Raw genomic sequence first — 21,060 nt, forward strand, 5'->3', positions numbered from 1 at the left:
CAAACGACTTGGAACAATGAGTGGCCATTACAAGTCCTTGAATGCCAAACGGGACTGGGAGAGAGAGGGGGAGAAAAAAAGGTGTAAAAAAAATGTCCATTAATCCTAGCCCCCAACTCTCGGATAGAGGGCCTAAACATACCCCTAATAATTTGTTAAAATTAAGGATTTTTGTGTCCAGATATTTAAAAAAAAACAAAAACAAAAAAAAAAAAAAAGCAGAGAGGAGACCACCAGGGTTTCCCTGCACCTCTGTAGCCGCAGGTGAAAGGCGTCAACGCTCTGGCCTGTGGGCTCTCAACTGCCCTCCAATGTCATTCCTGTAATCCTGGGACACAGTTGATTCAGCTTCTCCAGCCAAATCCGGTTAAGACAAAACCTGCTGATGATCCTAAAAGCAGTGGCCATTCCGCTGACCCCAATCCTCTGGTTCACCCTCTTAGCAATGATACTTTCACTGGCCGTTCAAAATGAACGGATAACAGAAAATTTAGAAAAAGTCACCATATGCTTTTGAGGCCTTGTTAGAAAATAAGTTAAATGCAAGAAGCCGCTGGTATTGCAGGGCATAAAAACAGGAAATGACATTTCTAATGGCATCTTTAGTTACACCAACTCAGTCAAGTTGCTCAACTTAAGGAAAAGAGAAAAAAGACATTTATATACCTTGCCCTTTTTCAATTATTTTCAGTTACTGTATACAAAACGTTGCACATAAATTAATTTTAAAAGTATATACAACTAACTAGAGTCAAATGGAATAACCATCCGCCTAACTCAATCCATCTACAGCAATAACTGTGTTATAACCTTACCTCGCTGTGTCTCAGTTTGGATTTATGTCCTTTGTCCTGAAGGCTGATGAGACGTTCTGAATGAACACCTTATCCTACATGCGCCTGAGACTTTATCTGTCACCTGATTGGACAATGCTTCTAAATGGGTCTATCTAAGCAAGGTGCCTTAGCCTCCTAATCTTCACGATGAAAACGTCTCATGATAATATTGCTGTAGTATTCTCATCTTCTCAACAAATGACCCTAAGGATAATGGGTAAAAGAAAAGTGATGTTTATGCCAACAAAAAAAACAGAACTCATATTGAGCATACGGTTATATTTAAAATACTAGACTTTATTTTCCTGGTTGAGAAAGTTTAGAAATACTTCTAAGCATACTTCTGCTGTGAAGCATTGGACTTTCAGTCTAAACTAAATGAGGAAAATTTACCCAAAACAATAACCAGAACTAAAAAATGTTTGATATTCAGAATATTCCTAACATGAAGGCCAACTGTGTTTCACTACCACTGTTGTGAATCAGTCATGACTGGCACGCACATCTGTCTGAGATGAGACTTGAGATTCACAACTTCTTACTACAATAGGACAGTTTTCACCTTTTGTGGGCCCAAAAGCCAGTAACGCACCAAATTTAAGGTGTGTTTATAAAAGCAGTTGCATTTATAAGTAAAGTTGGCAAATAGTATGGTGATTGGTCTGGTGACTGGGTCTGGTCACTTTCTGACTTTACTGTTGGTCAGAAAATCAAACATTTCCCCACTTTTGAACACATTATCTAACACATTATCACCGGGTCTCACTGAAAACAATCTTTGGTGCCTTTAGTGTCCTTTGCCATTTTGGTCCTTTTGCAATCAACTTTTTTTGGATATGAAAAATAAGTGCCTTCCCCACATTGAACAGGATGCAATGTGGGGAAAGCTTCACAATCCACAGTGGTGGATTTGCTATTTTAAAAGAACAGGATACAATTTCTGCCACAGAATTGTAAGGCGCAGCAATACGCTGGAGCTGCCGCTTCTGTCTGTTAGGACCTGCTGAGACAGGGCTCAGCTGTGCTTCAGTTCGATTCCCCTGTGGGAGAAACCTGAACACAGCGCAGCACTCTGCTGTAACCCTAATCATTAGCACCAGCACTTCGTTTACGAAGCAGAAGAACATGTCTTCCTTTAAGTTTTGTCTCCATGTTAACAGAGATAGAAATGAATAAACCTAGAAAACCTAGATTTCAGAAAAAACAGAAATACAGGGGGAGAATTATCTATATATGGTATATTGTTAAATGTCCTCAAAACCAAGAAGATTAAAGATTTATTAATGACATTTTAAACGATTATCTTGTGACAAGGGCAAATTCACAATGGTACAACTTCCATTCCACTGGCAACTCTGTGGCTAATGGAAGATAATGTAAATTTCCACTCCAGAGCCACAAGATACAGGAAGTCTATTTGTGCCCTCCTTGCGAACATTTCATTGAATTGGCAAAGGGGCTATTTGACCCAAAGCAGACTTTACCAGACGACAGGAAGACTGAAAGAGCAAAGTTGCTATGCTTCACTCTTTTGAGCTTTAAACCTCTGCCATTCAAAATGCTGGCAGCGCATTAGATCTGAGGGTCGAGAAAAGGAATTGCATTCTCCAGGAAATCCAAAGATGGTGATGCTAGCAGTGCTAATAGTTACAGATGCTAAAGAGTTTAAAATGTAAACCCTGTAATAATTGCATTTTAAAATAGTAAACGTTGTTCGTAGTGATTCCACACTCAGTGTGATGTACTCTCTGCTTTTTAGTATGAGTAATTGATTCCTCAGAACATGAAATCTAGAAAAAAGTTACAATTCTTAAAAGACAAACCAGACACTGACAAAGTGGCCACAAAATCCTGATTGGTGCATTTTGAGTGAAGGTACATTTTATGACCATGCAACCTACAAATGTTAATTATACAAATAGCTGTTAGATTTAAATGACATCAACTTTATATATTTGCGTTAAATTTTTTTAATTGTAGATATAAATTTACAACCATGTTAATATTTTCCCCTTTAGACTTTCCAGGAGTAGAGGATCTGTTCACACTGGTGCCCTGTGTGTTGCATCAGGTGTTAATGGGTTAAACAAGAAACACATGATCGATGCAACTTATCAGGCACATTCCAGTGTTTTAACCTTTTCCACCAACAGAAACTATTAAATACACATGCTTAAGAAAGAGATAGTCATCTGTTCAGTAATAACTAGCTAGATTTTGGTGCTCTTACTCTTCAGACTTTGTGGTCCAAGATGAAACCGAAATGTTCAAATACCATGTACTTCAAATGCAAAAGCTGCAAAATAAAAGCAGAACCCCTCGCTGGTGATGATCAGTTTTAGCATAAGTGGTGTGATTCAGAGGAATCTCTTTTTCCCATTTTGCTAGTGGTGGGAGTGTAGAAACCACTGGCAGCGCAACAGATAGAGCCTCGACTTTGCTGCCTTCTCTTTCTGCCAGCTATTTTTAGTTAGGTGGTGGGGGAGGAGGAGAAAGAGGAGGAGGGGAGCAGACTTCACATTTTCCAGCCACTCCTATCAGCTCCCACATCTCGAGTGCAACAGTGACAAGGAGAGAGGAAGTGTAATTTGATTCCATACAGACACAGAGTTCATTGTTATTTCTTCCTCCCAAACAGCAGTCATAATATATGCACAGCTCATTTTCACACCATCCTGATTTGTATATCCTCAGTTAGTGATGTAACTAATTAATTACATCAATAACTGATCATTAATAATGGGCAACAAGAAAGCAAAACAAAAAAACCACAACAATTTATAAAATCTTACATTAAGTCCTTAATAGGTGCAATCAAATCAATAATGTGTCACTCAGTAAAAACCTATGGCCCCTCAATGTTTTCACTTTTACATACAACAGGGCTGGAGCGGAACCTCTCCATTAAAGCTCAACAAAAGCGCTACTGTACCAAGTGCACAGGGATATGAATCATAAGATGCTATAAATGGGGTTTGGCAGTAGTTTTTTGGAGTAGACAAAAGTTGTCACCCTGATGACATAAGGAGAGGGGAAGGCAGAGAGATGTTCTGGCACACAAGAGGATAGAGGTAAGAGAGGCAAGCTGGAGGACACAGCCAGATTAAACTAATGAGAGTGAACAAGCAGAGGACAATTGGGAGGGGAGCTGCTAATTAACCCCTTGGTAAAGGGGAGCAGGGCATGCAAGTGTCCCTGTGTCTATCAAAGTCTGATCAGAGTGAAGCTAGATGATGTTACAGGATTCATGGTCTTTTATAATTTAGCCTTTAGCCTGATGCAGTAAACATTTCGGGACATACGGGCTAAGGGAGAAAAAATAGTCAGTTGGTCAGTGAAGCTATTGCCTAATATTGTTCGACTTGTGCTTATCACTCCAACATGTAGTTGTACTGGAAGTTCCCAAAACGTTATGTCTACATTAACACAATTAGAGCAATAAATAACCCCTTCCTCTTATTACTGGAGAGTCAGTTTAAGGATATAAGCTTTTATTCAAATGACTTAGCATGAGCTACTTTACATATTTCTCTGTCAGCGTATGTGACCATCCTGGATTACAGAGAAAGTTTGGCTTAGTAAGAGTAAGTCTAAGTCGTGTAGTTACGCAATAGTATGATTCTTTGACCTTTTATTTTGTTAATTTTAACGGCTTCCAGACAACCCCTTTCAACAAAATGGTGTTTATGAAGGCGCTGGAAAGATGGTGACCTTAATAATTTACACCCTCCTGCATGGATACCAGCTGCCCCACCCTGTGTCTTCTTGAAGTGCTGCATCCAGTCCTGCGTGCCTGACTCTTCCCGTCAACTCTCCTCTGTTTCAGAAAGCCAGTTGGTGGTGTGGTTAATTTGTTGCTCCTACAAACACTTTAAAACTGCAGTGGTTTCAGAAGCCTGAACAAACGATCACCCATCTGCCTCCACACCTTAACACATGAACAAGGCATTTATGAGCGGCGCGCTTCCTTTTCATGGGTGTTCCCTAGCCGTGTTCATCTCTCTTCCCTTTGTCAAAACACTCAGCGGATGTGGCGACAGAGCACACACACTTTACAAATACAATCACTTGGTGGTTTCTTTCACTACTACTTCACTTGCCAGCGTCCACCCCTGGGCTTGAATCAGGCTATGCAATCATTTGCTTTACAGTAACAGGTTACACTCAACATCCTGAGAGGCAGGCTTAAAGAAACTGACAAAGCAAATCAAGAAACGGTCAGAAGAGGTTTCTACAGCTGGATCCCATACCTGGCTTTACTTTGTTAGGGGAAAAAAATTCAGCTTAAAATGTATTACTCCACATATCCACATTCTTAAGTGGAATATCTTGTATTATATTTTGAGAAACAGTGCAGATGAGCTTATGTCATCGGATACAATCTGATTTTAAGTTTTAAGATAAATGACAAAACTAAACTTTGGTGATTGTATAAACAAGCCAGACAAAATAATGGACGTATGAATTGAATATTACAAAAAACAATTATGTTTTTGATCCAAAACTGTTTTTGAAGTGAGTATTAAGCTTGTGGGAATTAGTAATTAATCACATGACAAATTAAAATTAGCTAAATAATTTCCATTTTTTTTGAAGGTGAGTTTGTTGACAGACTTCATAAGAGTCAGAATCAGCCATTAGTCATTGTACAGAAGCACAACAAAAATCGTTTCAGTACTCCTCTCCCCCTCCAAAAAAACAACAAAGAAACAAACAAAAAAAAAATAAAAAAGGGGCAAATGAATAACATAAGACATGGGTAGAAAGGTTCAGGCTGCAGTCCTGGGAGACATAAACCATTTTATTTATGGTTTTGTATATGTGTGATTATTTCATTATTGTTTGTTTCTGGCTGTGTTTTATTTTTGAATTATTACACAGGTCCAATGTGGAGTGCTCTGTACATAATTAGTTTATTAGTCAATTTATCGTGTAGCAAAATTTATTATTGTTACAGGATGATTTCCCATTAAAAGAGGTGACTCACCAGCCCTAACAGATAATAGATTCCACACTATATAAAACTGACTAGTAGATACACTTAAGTCAAACAAGAATTCTGCATAATACTTTCATTTATGGTTAAACATGCTGAATTTGGCCACTTTGCCCTAGTATATAACAAGCAACATGATGCTTTAAGTGGATATGTGCTCCCCCCCCACCACTGCTCTTGTGGTCCAGTTGGTGGATGAGAGTCCATCTAAGTGCTGTGGTGAAGTGATGCATGGTAAATGTAGCTGAAACACAACCAGGTCACAAAGGAGGCAGGAACAACAGGGCTGATGAGGCAGGATGAGACGACAGAAGGGAATGCTTCTGGACATTTTTTTAAAAGCCCCAGCCAATCTTGTTCTGTCATCTTCTACATCACACACATTCCTTCTCTCAGAGATGTCTTTCCTCCCCTCCTTACCAGATGCAAAACAACTACAGCACAAAGAAGAGGAAAGCGACTGTTGACTCTCCTTGAAAAACTTTAACTAATACTAATTTGTATATTGTGCTTGCTTTTGCAGAAGATGTATATATATATTTGCCAATTAGTTCTCATTTCAGTAGTTAAAGACGTGACTAAAACTACTGCTATAATCTATTGGTATAATATTGAAATTTTACCTCACAAAATCTTACACGCATCAATCCTGTATATCCTCAACTATCCAAGTAGCTGGTTAAAAAAAGGAAAAATGGCTGAATTAAACATTAAGGGCTTTGGGGCCCATAACCCATTTTGGTCCACTGAAAGTGGAGCATAATCCTGGGGCTACAAATAAGTATGCATATGCTGGCACAATGCTGATGATGCTCCATTCAGTCTAGGTGCATATTTAACAGGTTTTTTTAACTGAAGGAAGCAATAAATTAATCAATTGGCTTTATTTATAATAATATAATATATAATTTATAAAATGTATTTCAAATATTATGAAAATGCCAAGCAAAAGGATTTGATTAAAGTAAAATTAATAGCATGTCTGAAAAAACTCTAGAATCGCTTTTAGCTAGAGATCTTTAAGCTTACAATAAAACTTTTGGTAAGAGAAAATCGTCAAGATTATATTACAGTTTGTGTAAAACTGTAAAAATAGGCTACGACTAAACAGATCTGAAATCAGTCAACCAAGATATTGACAATGTTGAACTTTATGCCATTTTCCAATGAATCACAAAAAAGTATATATGTGCTGTGTGATAGAGGTGCAGAAAGAAAATAAATTGTATAGAGAATTATAATTCCTAGTCCTGAGAGTTGTGAACCTATTCAAAATGCTCAAAGCTCGATTTTAGTCCGATTAATTTTCTTGTAAAATTATATTGTGAATAATTCGATAATTTTTTATTTAAGAAAAAGCCAGGAAGCTAAGATGCTTTATTTACTGGTAATTTAAGTCACAAATTTATGCACAAACATTTTTTGTTCAAATAAACTTATAAAAGTATTAGATAATATGGAACCTTATAGAAGTGTTTTAAATGAGAAGTTAGTTAATGTAGATCTCCAACTCTTATGATCACCAGATAGAAAATCTAAAAAAGTTGATGCATTTTTTTGCAAGCATCAAACATTTTAGTCACACACAAACACCAACATCCCATCGTTACCCTCTCAACCTGCAAAGAATATTTTCAATCTGGTATAGAATTTAAACCAAGTGAGGTTTCTTCGCTCCCTCTCAAAACTCAATTAAAGTATAGGTGTTTAATATCTGACCAAAATGCATCAGTAGTATCTGCTATTAGAGTGAATTAATCTGCTTTCAATTGTAAACTTTATTGTTCTTCCACATTGATGTCTTATCTTGGACCCTGAACTCTTGTACTTAGTCTTCTGTTGGCACAGTGGATAGAGTAGTTGTCTTGCAATTCAAAAGTTGTGATTCGATTCCAGCTTCCTCCTTTCACGTGTCTGTTCCCATTGGCAAGGTATGCAATGTTCATTTGCTTACTGATCTACACATCTGCGTGAATTCATAAAAGGGTGAATGTGGCACCAACGTAAAGCGTTTTGAGTGGTTGACAAGACTCAATTTACTACTATCTGTTACTTTAACAGAGCCAGTAACAAATGTTCATTTTCTGTTAACCCATGATTCATTGAAGTTGGCAATCTTTCTAATCTAATTTAGCTTGGTATATAAACTTTTAGGCAAAGACAGGTGTCATAAGGTTTATATCACCTTGGAGTAATTGAGATATTTAGACAATACAGTGCACGAGATGGCTTAGTACATGTGCTTATCAAACCGGTATGGCTGTACCTGATATTTTAAGTAATGAATTTACTGTTAGATACTTACCATCAGTTACTGTTATGCTGTGAGCCAATAACAGAATTAGACTCTGATGCTAACCAATAAAAAAAATCATTAAAAAAGGGGTCAAAATAGGGTTTAATGATTTCAACTGCATAGGGATGTTTGTTCATAAAATTTATATAAATAAAAAAAATGTAGAGAAAAACTGTTATTATCCAACCCAACGCAGCTTTTGTCAAGCTAAACAACTTGACTTTATTAAGACAGCCCATTAACGCTGATTTTTTTCTTGCAAAACCAAGATTTTGCAATTTGTTTGCACACATAATTTTCATTGAGGGGGGGGGGGGAATTTAACAATTAGAAACACCTTTTCAAAATGCCAAATTATCAAAAAATGTCAAGTCAGCCAATTTCTACTTTCTACACTACACAGCACAAAAACAGTTAAGATATTTTTAACGTTTCCACATTTATATTTTCCCTGACTCCTATTCATTTGAACTTACAATGTGAGCAGAGTATTTTACTGAATGACAGGAAGTTTACCTACATAAGGTAAACTTCAGAGATCAAACTGCGCCAGCAATGTGATTGGTGCGCGTTCGCTGTTTAATGCATCAACTATAAACTCATGTTTCTTTCAGGAATAATTCTGCCCTGCCAGTAAAATTCTCACTGCAGCAGAGACGCTTGCGGTGCGTCTTACTAAAAAATAATGACTTAATTGTTTTAGAAATGTAAAAGCAAGCAAAGCTTAGCCTGGCCGGGGAGGAAATAAAGCGGCCCGAAAGAAATAATACGCTGGAGGAAACTCTGTTCATCTTTAATGCCATTATTGGAAGCAATAGTACCACCAGTTAGTAGGACATGTAGAATCAAAATTTTATTTATTTAATTTAAAAACATTTGAAAAAATGTGAAAATCATCATTGGTGACTTAGGCTTTCTGCCTGTTGTCAAGAAAGAGATTGTGCAGGTCTTTTAATGCGAGATTCTTAGTTTAGGCAGATGATAACTTGCAAAGCTTTCTTACTTCGGTGAAAACACAAATCTGTTTTGACAAATGCATGGTTAGAAGGGACTACATAATGGTGGATATCAGTCATTTTAAAATGACTCGAACTTCACACAATTTCAATGGTTAACAAAACAAAAGTCTGTTTTGCGGACCACACAACTTCATTGTGTTTAGCAGAGGCTTTCTTTGATAATTCCAAAATTCATTCACAAGACGTTTTACTCTAAATCAATTGGTTTATTTTTCAAAAGATTGTTACATATCGCACACCAAGAACTTCTTCATTGTAAAAGACCTTAGTCAACTAAAAATAAACCTGCAATGTAAACATGATGCCAGTTAAAAGGTTTATATAACAATTTTCATTTATGTGGACTGACGTCTTTTTAGATTGGAGTTATTTTAAGATAACAGAAATTTGCTTTTGTTATGGCCCTGACTGACTAGGAGTTAACTCAGACTAATCAGTTTTATTAAAGTAAATATGATTACAGACGTCTACTCTAGTCATTTAAGCAAAGATTGACTGTTCACAAACTCCAAGAACCACCTATTTATATGCTGTGGTTGTTTAATTGTCCACATTTTGCAAGTCAGTTCTGGTTGCTTTCTCTGTGCATCGTTTCAGATGGGGAACATATCAATGGGACTGACAGTACAGTAAAATTGATTAGCAAAACATTCCATGATGCTGTAGGCCTTACAATGTGAATAGCTTCCAACAGGCAAAAACAGTTTCATGAAAGCCATCTGATCATTTAATTTTGATATAATAAAACCAAAATGTCACAAGAAAATTTTAAACATGAATCTAGTTTATTTTAATAGGTATTTTTGTTCAATTCTGAGGTAGTCATCAACAATTTATGACTTGTGCTTGGATTCACTGCATAACTGGTCTTTTTAAATGAAAGTGAGCTAGACAAAAAAAAGAAAAAAAAAAAGAAAAAAAAAGTCAGGCTTGCCTAAAGCTAAATGCATGACTTTATTTAAAACAGAAAATACACTCCTTTGATTGCATTAATAAACATACCCCTCCCCTTTTTATCCCCAAGCCTGCAAGATAGGAACACGAGTGTGTGAAGAGTCACATGACAGCAGCCCCACTCTTTTGCTCAAATGAGTGTGGCCTGCAATGCTTTAAAGAGGAAGAAAACTCACTTGCACCGTCATCCTTGTTATCCCGGGATTCAAGTTTGGTCGCATTTTCCTTGTGGCAGTCAAATGTAAGGGCTTGAATGTAAATAGACAGCGAGACAGTAACCATTCAAACCAGAGTGGGCACTGAAGTGCACATGCAAAGTACTGCCAGGACTAGTGATGAGCCTACAACAGGGTTACAGTATCTGAGTGGTGACAAGGTTGTATTTGGGTCTCTAAGCAGCTCTGGTGCCAGCTACTTTGACTATTCAAAACAGAGGCCTCGGCTTTCTGGCAAGTGGTGACAAGCAACACATAACAGAAGCTACAGTACAACTACACACAAATCAAGATAGAGGGACATGTTTTGACAGAATTTCTGCTGAAAGTTTTCATCTTTGGATGAGTTCATTTTCAGAGCAGCAGATTCAGAATTACTAGTTATACATTACTGCAAACAGTATATATTTTAAAGGGAGACCAACCAATGGTTCTCTCGCCTAGAAAATAAGATTAAAGGCATTTGACCCTCTGTCAAGATGGGATTTAAACCATTTCTGACAAGAGGCAGCTTAAATACTTTTGGCTATATTTTGTTCCAAGATATTAATTCATTCTAGACATGCAGAATCTGTGGTGGTTGAATGCACAGGATTGGCAGAATGCCTTTTGCAGCACAAAAATGAAATGAATTGTTGATGCAGTAAAGAGAAAACAAAAACAAAATGAAACCATAGGACGACGATACTGTGTTTGTTGCAGTATTCATCTTTGTGGACCTGCAACATTCCTAATCATGCCTGATTAACTCAAGTTATGTCCTTCATGTGATCATTCCGGTTTTCAACACCGATTTAAAGGCAAGTACAATCCAAAACAGAGAGATTTCATGGTGTACGATACTACCCACAATCCTTCGCAACAAGGAAGTAAATTGGACTGAAATAAACATTTATATTTTTTTCCAAAAACACACTGCTCTGACAAGAACCATCCTTGCATGTGTTAGAACAAGTGAGGCTTATATGTTAAGTTTGAAGATTTTTAATTTAGATTTAAACTAAGTAATGTAAAGCAGAAGCAACAGCAGACTAGCAAAAAAATCAATTTTAGGCAAGGAGGGCCAAAACCAAAGAGGCCCAAAACCGAGGCTCCAACAGGTGAACAGAGAACAGCAAAGTACCTTTAATGCACCTATACAAGTTTACATGTATAGAAGTCAAAGTGTGCTCAGTGCATTGGAAACAAGTCCAACTTATCAAGATTTACAACTTGAATTTAAGTTAGTCTAAACGTACTACAAACTACAAGACCTTGCTCATTTTTGGTAATTGTTTTTGTAAAAAAAATATTTGAGGTCAGTTGTAAGAACAGTTTGAGTCCCATTTATTGTTCAGGTTCAACATCTGTTGCTGCAATAAGAAAGATTATATTTATACTTGATTACCAAAAACTTGCGTGGATAGTTTGTACTCAACCAGTGGTCCAGCCCTCGACAAGAGATGGCTGCCCATGTTGCCCTTTGGAATAAATAATTATCGACCTACATATAAAACAGCAAATTATAAAACAACAAACGGTGGGCAACCTATTTTTGCCGTCTACATTTCCATTAAGTTTAATTTCATAAATCCAGCGCAAATTGTGAAATTGCACTAGGAATTTCTTTTTTATGGTGCAACTACATAGTGACTCGGGTCTAACCAATGATTAGTAATCATTGATGAAATCAAGTTCGACAGATTCCAGACATTACAAAATGAATGAACAAAAAAATAAATAAAAATGACTGCAAGGATATGGCATTTTATTAAAAAGTGCTTGTTTTGTGCTTTTCTACCACAAAATGACAACTATTTCCATGGTTTTCCTATGAATGCTTTCTAAAAAAAAAATCTGCCCAAATTTTAACAACCTGCCTAAAGCTGTTTTTTCACCCCAACGTGTTCAAAAGAATTAACCTTCCCCAATCTGGCAACACTGAATCCTGTCCAGACATAGCTAAAACCTAGTCTTGCACAATGCATCATGGATATAGTGTCAGCCCAATATCAACATGCACTATATTCAAATTGCCAAAGATTGTTTGGAATGGAATAATCATTAGCTAATATATTCCAAGAGTTAACTAGCATTTTACAAGTTAATGTAATATTTAGCCAGCAGATGTCATTTCCATTACCAGACACAAATACCATTGCCCAAAATACTAAAGGTCACAAGATTGTAGTGGACAAGAAAAGGAAAGAAGAAAATGCGCATATGTCGCCACTGATAGTCATAGCAATATTTTCTAACATTGTGCAGCTTTAGTGTGAACGTTCCTCCTCAGACTGCTTTTAGTGGAGGCCATGGACAGCGTGACTGTCTGAACCTGATCAAACCTGGGACATATTGAAAGAAATTATGAGAATACTACTACTCATGCAGGAAATTACCTACATGGCTTTTGGTAAAAAACAAAAAAAACAAACAAAACTAAACAAACCACTGTGTGAAGTAAATGCATCTTTTTGCATGCGAAGTTGAAATCAGGATGGATTTCAACGCCATGTTGATCATTGTTGTTACGCTGGTTACAACTGCGAGGTCCAGACCTGAACAGGGCCTCTTCCCCAACGCTCATCCAAGCCATTTATGATTGTACCATCTGTACAAGCAAGAGAGACCAGAAATGCTGCCAAGTGCAAAGGTCATTTATTATTCTCTACCGGAGAAATAACAATTTGAACTGCTAGTGTTTAAAAATAAATCCCAGCACATTGGCTTCATGATGTCTAATTGGAGGATGACAAAGGCCAGCTTTTCTAAAGGACAAAATCCCACGGTGTTCTTAAAACACAAACTGCTAGAGGTTTTCCTTTTCTACTAGTTTTACTTAAATTCTGACTTTTACTATAACAATACCATAACTGTATTTAAATGTGCACTGTTTGGCTGATCCTTGGTAGTGAACACATTTTAACACCTTAAAACATTTGTTTACATTATAAAGATCAGCATAGGATTAAGTTAGTGCAACATAGAAACATACATAATTCCTGGCAACTTGTTTGATCTTTTGTAGCAATAGAAACTATTCCAGTCATGAATTATAAATTAGTTCTGTTCCTGACAGAGAAATCAAACAAAATTAAATCACTAAGCAAATTTTTGGGAATTCAAAAAAACTCACTTTAATTACAAACTTCTGGAAATAAAATACTAGCATAAAGGAAACCAACACACAGCAAGACAATATACCAAAATACTATAAGTAAAAGTCCTAATAACCATATGTTTTGGGAATGTTTGTACTCTTCTGCTTCGGGTTAACAGCAAACATAAGCTGCATATCCTCTGCTCCAAATGTCGTATTTCCCACTCGCAAAATCAGAATTTTTTTTTTCAAACTCCTACTTCACAGCTCCTCGCATCAACAATAGTAAGCTGCGGTGGAAATATGTTTACTTTACAACAAACACTTGCATGCATCTGAAATCACTGCTACAGGTAGAGCCTGAAACTCTAAACTGACTAAATTAAAGGTGGTGTTTACATGTGGAAAGTACAGCTTAAAACATACTTTATTTCTAAGAACACAAACAATGGCTACTTGCTTGTCACCATTTTGGAATCCAACTTCAACTATGTTAACTGGAATGTAGTCAATTGGGTTTGATGTCATTCACAGCTCCGAGGTAAATGAAATAGATTTAATTTTATTTATTTAAACAACAAAATTTTAATTGAAACTTTTTCTTCAGGCTGGCAGCTGCCATTTTGACAATGGAAAAAAAAAAGTTACGGCTAAAGTTTGAACATCTTGCAACTTCTTTGCCTAAAGAACTTTTTCTTTCTGCATTAGCACCAGCAAATACACAACCAGCAAATTACATAAATAATTAGTGTATTTCAATCCCAGCAGTCCTGGTTTTAAAGTGAAAAATATTCCTTGGTATGACTGAAAGCTAGATTCCATGTCAGCATTTAGTTAAAAATACTTGAACTTAAAAAGGCTGTAAAAACAAGGTGATTGCAGCAGAAATAAATACAGCCATTTGGCTGGGTGTATTTCACCATTAAACTTTTTTTAATGGTGAAAAGTCACCATTAAAAAAAGTTGAAAATCTGCTTTAAACATTCTTTCAACATTTTTTTTTTTTTGAAGTTAGATGAGGTGGACAACAAGCTGTTACAACAGCAAATAATTCATGTGAATTGCTCCATCACCTACAAGTTTCAGCTGGAATATGAACGTACTCAACTGGTGCTGTTTGAGCAGCGCAGTTGTTAAATGGATAATACTCAGTGTGAGATGATTAAGAGTCTTCTCTTATAATGAACAAGCAAGGATCACTTCAAAGAAGCATGAAATATTTGACGTATTTTTTAAAACTAGGTTTTTAACCAGTTTGTTTATTATAGCTCTGACACAAATTTAACACACTGCAACTGTGAGGCAGCTTTGAAACGGGAATTTAAGTGCAACACTTCCATTGATTTGATATCCATTATTATAAAAGGGCAGACATCACATGTACTATGTCTTTTTTTGCACAGCTGTTTCTATATAAAATCCACAAGAAAAAAAAGGCAAAGTGACCAATTTCTGAATGACAGGATATGAAGATTAGTAAGCAAGTCTACCTCCAATGTCGAGGAATAAACGTTTTGAAACGTGAATGCATGTATAAGGAAAAAAACAAACAAACATGATACTCTGGGAAGGAAGTGGTGACAGGGAACTTGGTTTTAAACAGACACAGAAGTTTCAAAACTTACCTTGAATACATAACACTATTTTCAGTGATAATATAGTGCAAAATGACAAGATGTGTAATTAGAATACTAACGTGTGTGAAATAGTTTGTGTTTAAATCATTAGGTAGATGATGGTGCAATTTTTTTTATTTTATTTTTTTTTTTACTTTTCACAGTAGATAAATTAAAATAAGCTCCATGTGAGCAAGAAGGAAAAAATCAGCACTATTACAGACCCAAGCCACATAATCCTGATGGGTAAAAGTCAAAATAAGAATGTAATCCCCTTAACATCCTGCATCTGCAGATTAAAAAATAAAAACAGACAAGCTGATGATCCTTACTGTAAAAAAAAAAGAAAAAAGTTGTCTAATCTGGTTATAATCACATGGTCATAAACCTATGACATTTATGGCAAAACTAGGCATGTTTTTTTCTTCTAAAGAATGGTAATCTCAGAGCCCCAACACTGCACAGATGCAGAGCAGATGTATTTAGTGTTTGATCTGTGGGTTACTTTCAGGTCACACTAACCAATTTGAACTGAACAGAGCAAACATTCACAACAGGTTCTATAACTGGATGTTATAGAACCTGGCAGATCAACATGTTAATATAATATACAATAAGCACACGTAATAATACAGCTAGAACAGAAACCACATTTAACATGGCGCAGTATAATTAGGGATTTAAGATGAAGCAGGAAAACAGTAAATTTAACATGAATATTTGTTGAAATGTCATTTTAACCTAAATGTGCAATAGCTAAACTTTGAGATTAAGAAAAGGATAAATTTGATCAATGTATATTAACAGGTGAGAAAATAGGAATAGGGTGAAAAGTTATTTTCCTTCAAAGCTAAACTCACCAAGTTTAATAATGATTTGATAGCTTTCCTCCCCTTAAATTCACAGTACAGTCAAACAATTGATTGCATTTCTAGATATATATAGTCCTACGCAAGTCAAAATGAATAAAATATCAGTTAAAATCTTTAATTAATGTGCATTTACAATACTAATATATATTTTAGTTACAAGTTTTCATTCAACTCTTATTCAGTCAAGATGTGACTGAATAAGAATTCTTCCCCTATGCTATCATATATCTGTAGTATGCATGATAGGATAATCCAGCGGCAGCAAAAAAAGAAAGAAAGAAAGAAAGAAAAAAATATTTATTAAATACACATTTTGTACGTTTATCTAATGCGAAAAAAAATCAGACGCCTGTAGCACGCCAAGCCTGAATCCATCCGCTGCTCGGCAGCTGCCTCTCTCTGTCTGAGAAAAAGCGGTGATGAAAAAGGCTTTGAACGCCATCTTGTTCATTGCAGCTGCTTGGGCCCTGAATACAGGAACCCATTCATTCGAGGAGGCGGAGGGAGGGGGCACACTGGCAAAATGAATTCATCTTTGTAAACCAGTAAATGCGACTAGCTCTTTGGGGTAAACTAGCCATTTTCCAAACAACTAGTAATCCACTGTAGGCAAGGGATATTCTTTGGATGGATCCGGTCACCGGTAAATAACTTGGTAAAAGCAGCAAGCTCAGTGCATTTTTTTTCCCCTCGGCGCTCAGCGTGGCTTCCTGTGACAACTCGATGCTAAGCCCACTTTCGAAACACCCGACTCTGAACTTAAACATTCAGTGCTGTTTGTTCGGTCTAAAACCCTTATGATGCCTGCCTCTGAGGCGTCTGTGACTCCATGCTACATCGTGGTGCCCATTCTTAAGGCTAGGTCTTAAAACGCTATGGGGCTGCGCGGCCCAACGGGGGCATGATTACCGTAGCTGCTAACAACCTGACCTGCTACAGACCCGTGATCAAGATAAACAGATTGACAAAATCCAATTAGACAATCTTGTTTTCCTATCATTTAAAGAAGAAGTTCACATTAAGGTCGAATAGTACATTGGCGAACTTAAAACTGGTCTGAAAACACACAAAAGTAAAATGGCTATCATCTCCAACAGGTCAGAACAGCGGTGGTTGTGATTTTTAAGTGAGGTCTTATAGCTGTGTAGTGACATCTGCATATAAAGCAAGCCCTCGGTTAACTAATAATTTGTTTTCACACAAACGATAGACATCTGTGTTAACCGAGTGCGAACATAAATCTGTGACATATAACAGTCATAACCCATGATAGGTTTAGTTTCGATTCAGTGAAGTAAATACCGTACGATCAACTAGTGAGTTTGAAGCTTAATGTGTCCACGGCTGGAAATGCATGCACTCCTGATTTCATTTAAACAAGAAATTATTTTTAAGCGATGGGTAAAGTTGTCCCTTTTTGATAAGGATACAATTATCGAGTTCTCTTCGCTGTTTTCGTAACACATACAAGCACCCAGATCAACAATCAAACCATACAAATATATTTTCTGACCATTGCCGGCGACTTACAATGGACGGAATACAGAATAGTGGGGGTGGTAGTGATACTGCTGGCGAAGTAGCCATTTTTAGACTTCCTTCGTTGTGAATCCATGATGCTGTGAAAGCCCTATGCGAGTGAAAGTGAATCCAAACTACTCTAGTGTTTGGTACAGTTATGCAATCTTTTAAATTAGCCACTTTTTTCATATCGCCAATGCTGCTTGCAATAATGTCTTATGAGAACCTAAGGTGTTAGCTCACAAGGTGGTATTCACTGAAGATTTGTGGGGAAAATGTTGAAAAATTGAGAGTAACCAAACTCTACAATGCTGGTGATAACTGAAATAAATAAAATGTCTTGACTGTAGCAGGAAACGAGGAGTATTCTGGTAGATTAAATCGAAAAGCTGATTTAGTGCAGTGGAGAAAGCTAATAAGAGGTGAGATACCCGGACGTTAGAGGGGTGCTAAGCTAACTGAACTGCCACACATATCCTGGCAATTAGTGCCAACTAAACTCCACTGGCCTTCCTATTCACCTGGCAGAATGGTTAGTTTATTTAATATTTTTAAAAGCTAAAGTTAATTAGCACTGTCGCTGAGGCAATGAGTTAAGTTTATCTTTCAGTGACCCCCACCCACAGTCTTGGCACCAATAACTAGCCAACGATAGGCTAACGGCAGCTAACTAAACGGAGGAGCCACAGAGCCAAGTTTAACCCTTCTCGCTCATCTTCCCTGCTCGAAAGGCTAGCCAACTACAGTTAATGCATTTCCTGAAGCGCAAACACAAGTATCAATACATGTCCTTACCCGCTTTCAGTTGAAGGTATCCGTTGTTTGTATCACATTGACTGGAAACAGTTAGGTGTTGTCTCTCCTCTCTCAGTCCAGGCGCTCAGATTTATCAAGTTTAGCCTCCGAGGAGCGGCACTCCCCGAACCCAGTTTTTTAACCCGCTGAAGGGGGAGACACACCGGCACAGAGGCGCAGGGACGAGGCGTTTTTAACCCAGACAGACGAGTCAAAGTCCCGTTTATTTGTTCCAAGGGTTCGACGCAAATTCCAACTTATTGCAAATGTCCCTTCTTGTCTTTCCCAACCGTCGTCGTCCCTTCTGTTTCTTCCTTCACGCCAGGATCTCAGTCGCTTCTTCCTCCGGCCATCAAACAGCAGAGATGGGCGCGGTAACCCTGCATTCAGCTCTGGGAAACCCCACGTTCACGGCAGCGTCACAACGCACGGCGAAGGGTCGGCGACCACTTCGACAGATCAGCAAATACTGCCATCTTCGGTAACAAAAGCACACTTAAAAATTACATTTACATACAAAAATTGATTTAAACCAATAAATATGTTATTTATACGAATTTAAATTCGGCAAATAACTAGGTTAGAGGACAATCACACACGGAAGCAAGTTTGAACACTGGTTGTCAAACAAGAAGTTCCACATTTTCAGTTTCTAAAAGGTAGACTCAACTGTGAAACAACAAAACCACTTCACTTAATTATCAATAGTATAGTTCTACATAAAACACAAAAAATGAAGAGGTAGTTTTACAAAGAACTCAGAAATACATCAGCTGCATAAATGAAAAAGTGGAAGATTATAAAATGGTAAATTGTTACATTTTTACACCATATAATTAGAGGTAACACTTATGAATAATTTTATCCTGCACAATTCAACTAAAAAAATAAACCATTCAGCCTGAGAAGACAACAACAACAACAAAATGCTGCAATAATCTGATTTCACTTCAACTTTATTTATAAATCAAATTAAACAACCAGTACAGGACTAAATGTTGTACAGTTACATAGGCTAAAAACAAGCAAAAAAACATTAAAGCAAAAAGTACAAAAGTAAACAGCCCTTTATAAATGCATATTATATATATATATATATATATATATATATATATATATATATATATATATATATATATATATATATATATATATATATATATATATATATATATATATATATATACAAGAATATATATATTAAAATAACAGCATGCTTGCATAAGTATGCAAATCCTTCATCTAATGTTTTGCCAAACCAACTTTTTCATTTGATCGCTTATTCAGTCTTTGACAGGAGTTAAAGACTCAATATTTTCCCTCTCTACCTTGCATGCACTATGACATCTTGTTCCAGATGTTGATGCTGCCACCATGATGTTTCAGGGTGGGCATAGTGTTGTTTTGGAGATTTGCAGTACCATTTTTGTGCCAAGTTGTGCTCTTCATTACATATGGAGAAACAGGAGGACAGCTATCAAATACTAAGATATTAAGCTTAGATTGCTGCAGCTAGCAAAAGCCTGCGGGGGGTATTATCAGACTTTTGTTAGCATCAATTATGGACAAATATCCAGTTTTAGTAAATCTATCTATCTATCTATCTATCTGTCTGTCTGTCTGTCTGTCTGTCTGTCTGTCTGTCTGTCTGTCTGTCTGTCTGTCTGTCTGTCTGTCTGTCTAACTGATTTTTGGGTTTACTCAAGGTTTACTTTTCAAATACTTATTTTTATCAATGCATTTTTTAAGAAAAATCAAAGACACTAAATGCTTGAAGATAAAAAAATAAATTTTACGCTAGAATTTTAATTAACTGAGTGCATGACAGCAAGTTGCTTTTTATGTGCGATATGAAAATTGCGGTACGCTGAACTGTTACCTCAGAAAAACCGGCACAGTTTCATTTGAAATTCAAAGCAGACGGGCCAGCTTTCCCCACACACACATGCTGCCAGCCAGGAGAGTCTTCCAGAGAGTTTGGAAAAAATAAAAGTATTGAGTTCTAATTTGTGACAACGGTACGTTCCCACAAATTCACTTGATTTAATTTTGATCGATTTTTATTATTCACACTCTCAGAATAAGCTGTTATGTAAATAAGTGTGCCTGTGAATTGTATTTATCTGCATTTGTCGGTCTTTATGTTCAACAGATTAATGTGTCTGTGCTTTTGTTTTGGATAAAGTAATCACTGGGGATTCATGTCCTGTGGGTGGGCCATCACTGAAACACAGTGAGGACTTAATCATTATTACCGGTTCCTCCAGGCAGCGTGCTCCAAGGAGGAGCTAATGCTCGGTGGGTTAAGGCGTTACTTGGAGACATGGAACACTTTGTGGTCCTCTGAGGCAACAAAGTGTGCTTTGGGTCCAGTCCGATGGGGGACGAGAGCAGCAGCGGCAACAGCCTCGGTTTGTAAGATGAATGTTCTTGAACGTTCCCTGATAAGTCTGTCTTCACGCACGAAATGAATAACGCTAAATAAGAATAATACAAAAAAGGGGAGACTGATATTATTTCTTAAAATATTATTTTGCATATTTGGGGACACTTCTGTTTTTATCAGAAAAGTGAGATTTTCTCACATATAAATAATCAAAGTGACATCTACCGGCATATAGGGATGCCTTCTCCAAGAAGAAAAAGTTGACACAAAGAAGAACATAGACTTGTGTAAAGAAAAAAAAACAAAACACAAAAGCAAATATATGCGTGCGTCCCTGTGGAGGTATGTAAAGGAGTACCATCGTTTGATGTTCTGTTCAATTGCAGTGACGCATAACATAGTTAGATTTTTAAAATAATAATAAAAAACTACATATATTAAAGAAATGTTGAAGAGAGACAGGTTTGAGTGTGGG

At 36.8% G+C, this 21,060-nt stretch overlaps 1 protein-coding gene across 1 annotated transcript in view; it reads right to left on the reverse strand.

Annotated features, from left to right (window-relative positions):
- Window positions 1–18,592, reverse strand: part of LOC106934170 (guanine nucleotide-binding protein G(I)/G(S)/G(T) subunit beta-1) — a 32,499-nt gene extending 13,907 nt beyond the window's left edge. Inside the window, exon 1 of the mRNA XM_015013911.2 lies at window positions 18,200–18,592. The gene's annotated coding sequence lies outside the window, so the exon portion shown is untranslated. The remainder of the gene's footprint in view (window positions 1–18,199) is intronic.
- Window positions 18,593–21,060: the final 2,468 nt, after the last annotated feature.

This window comes from Poecilia mexicana, unplaced genomic scaffold (genome assembly GCF_051168715.1).
Source record: "Poecilia mexicana isolate PSO_F unplaced genomic scaffold, ASM5116871v1 scaffold_7, whole genome shotgun sequence".
Taxonomy (NCBI): Eukaryota; Metazoa; Chordata; class Actinopteri; order Cyprinodontiformes; family Poeciliidae; genus Poecilia; species Poecilia mexicana.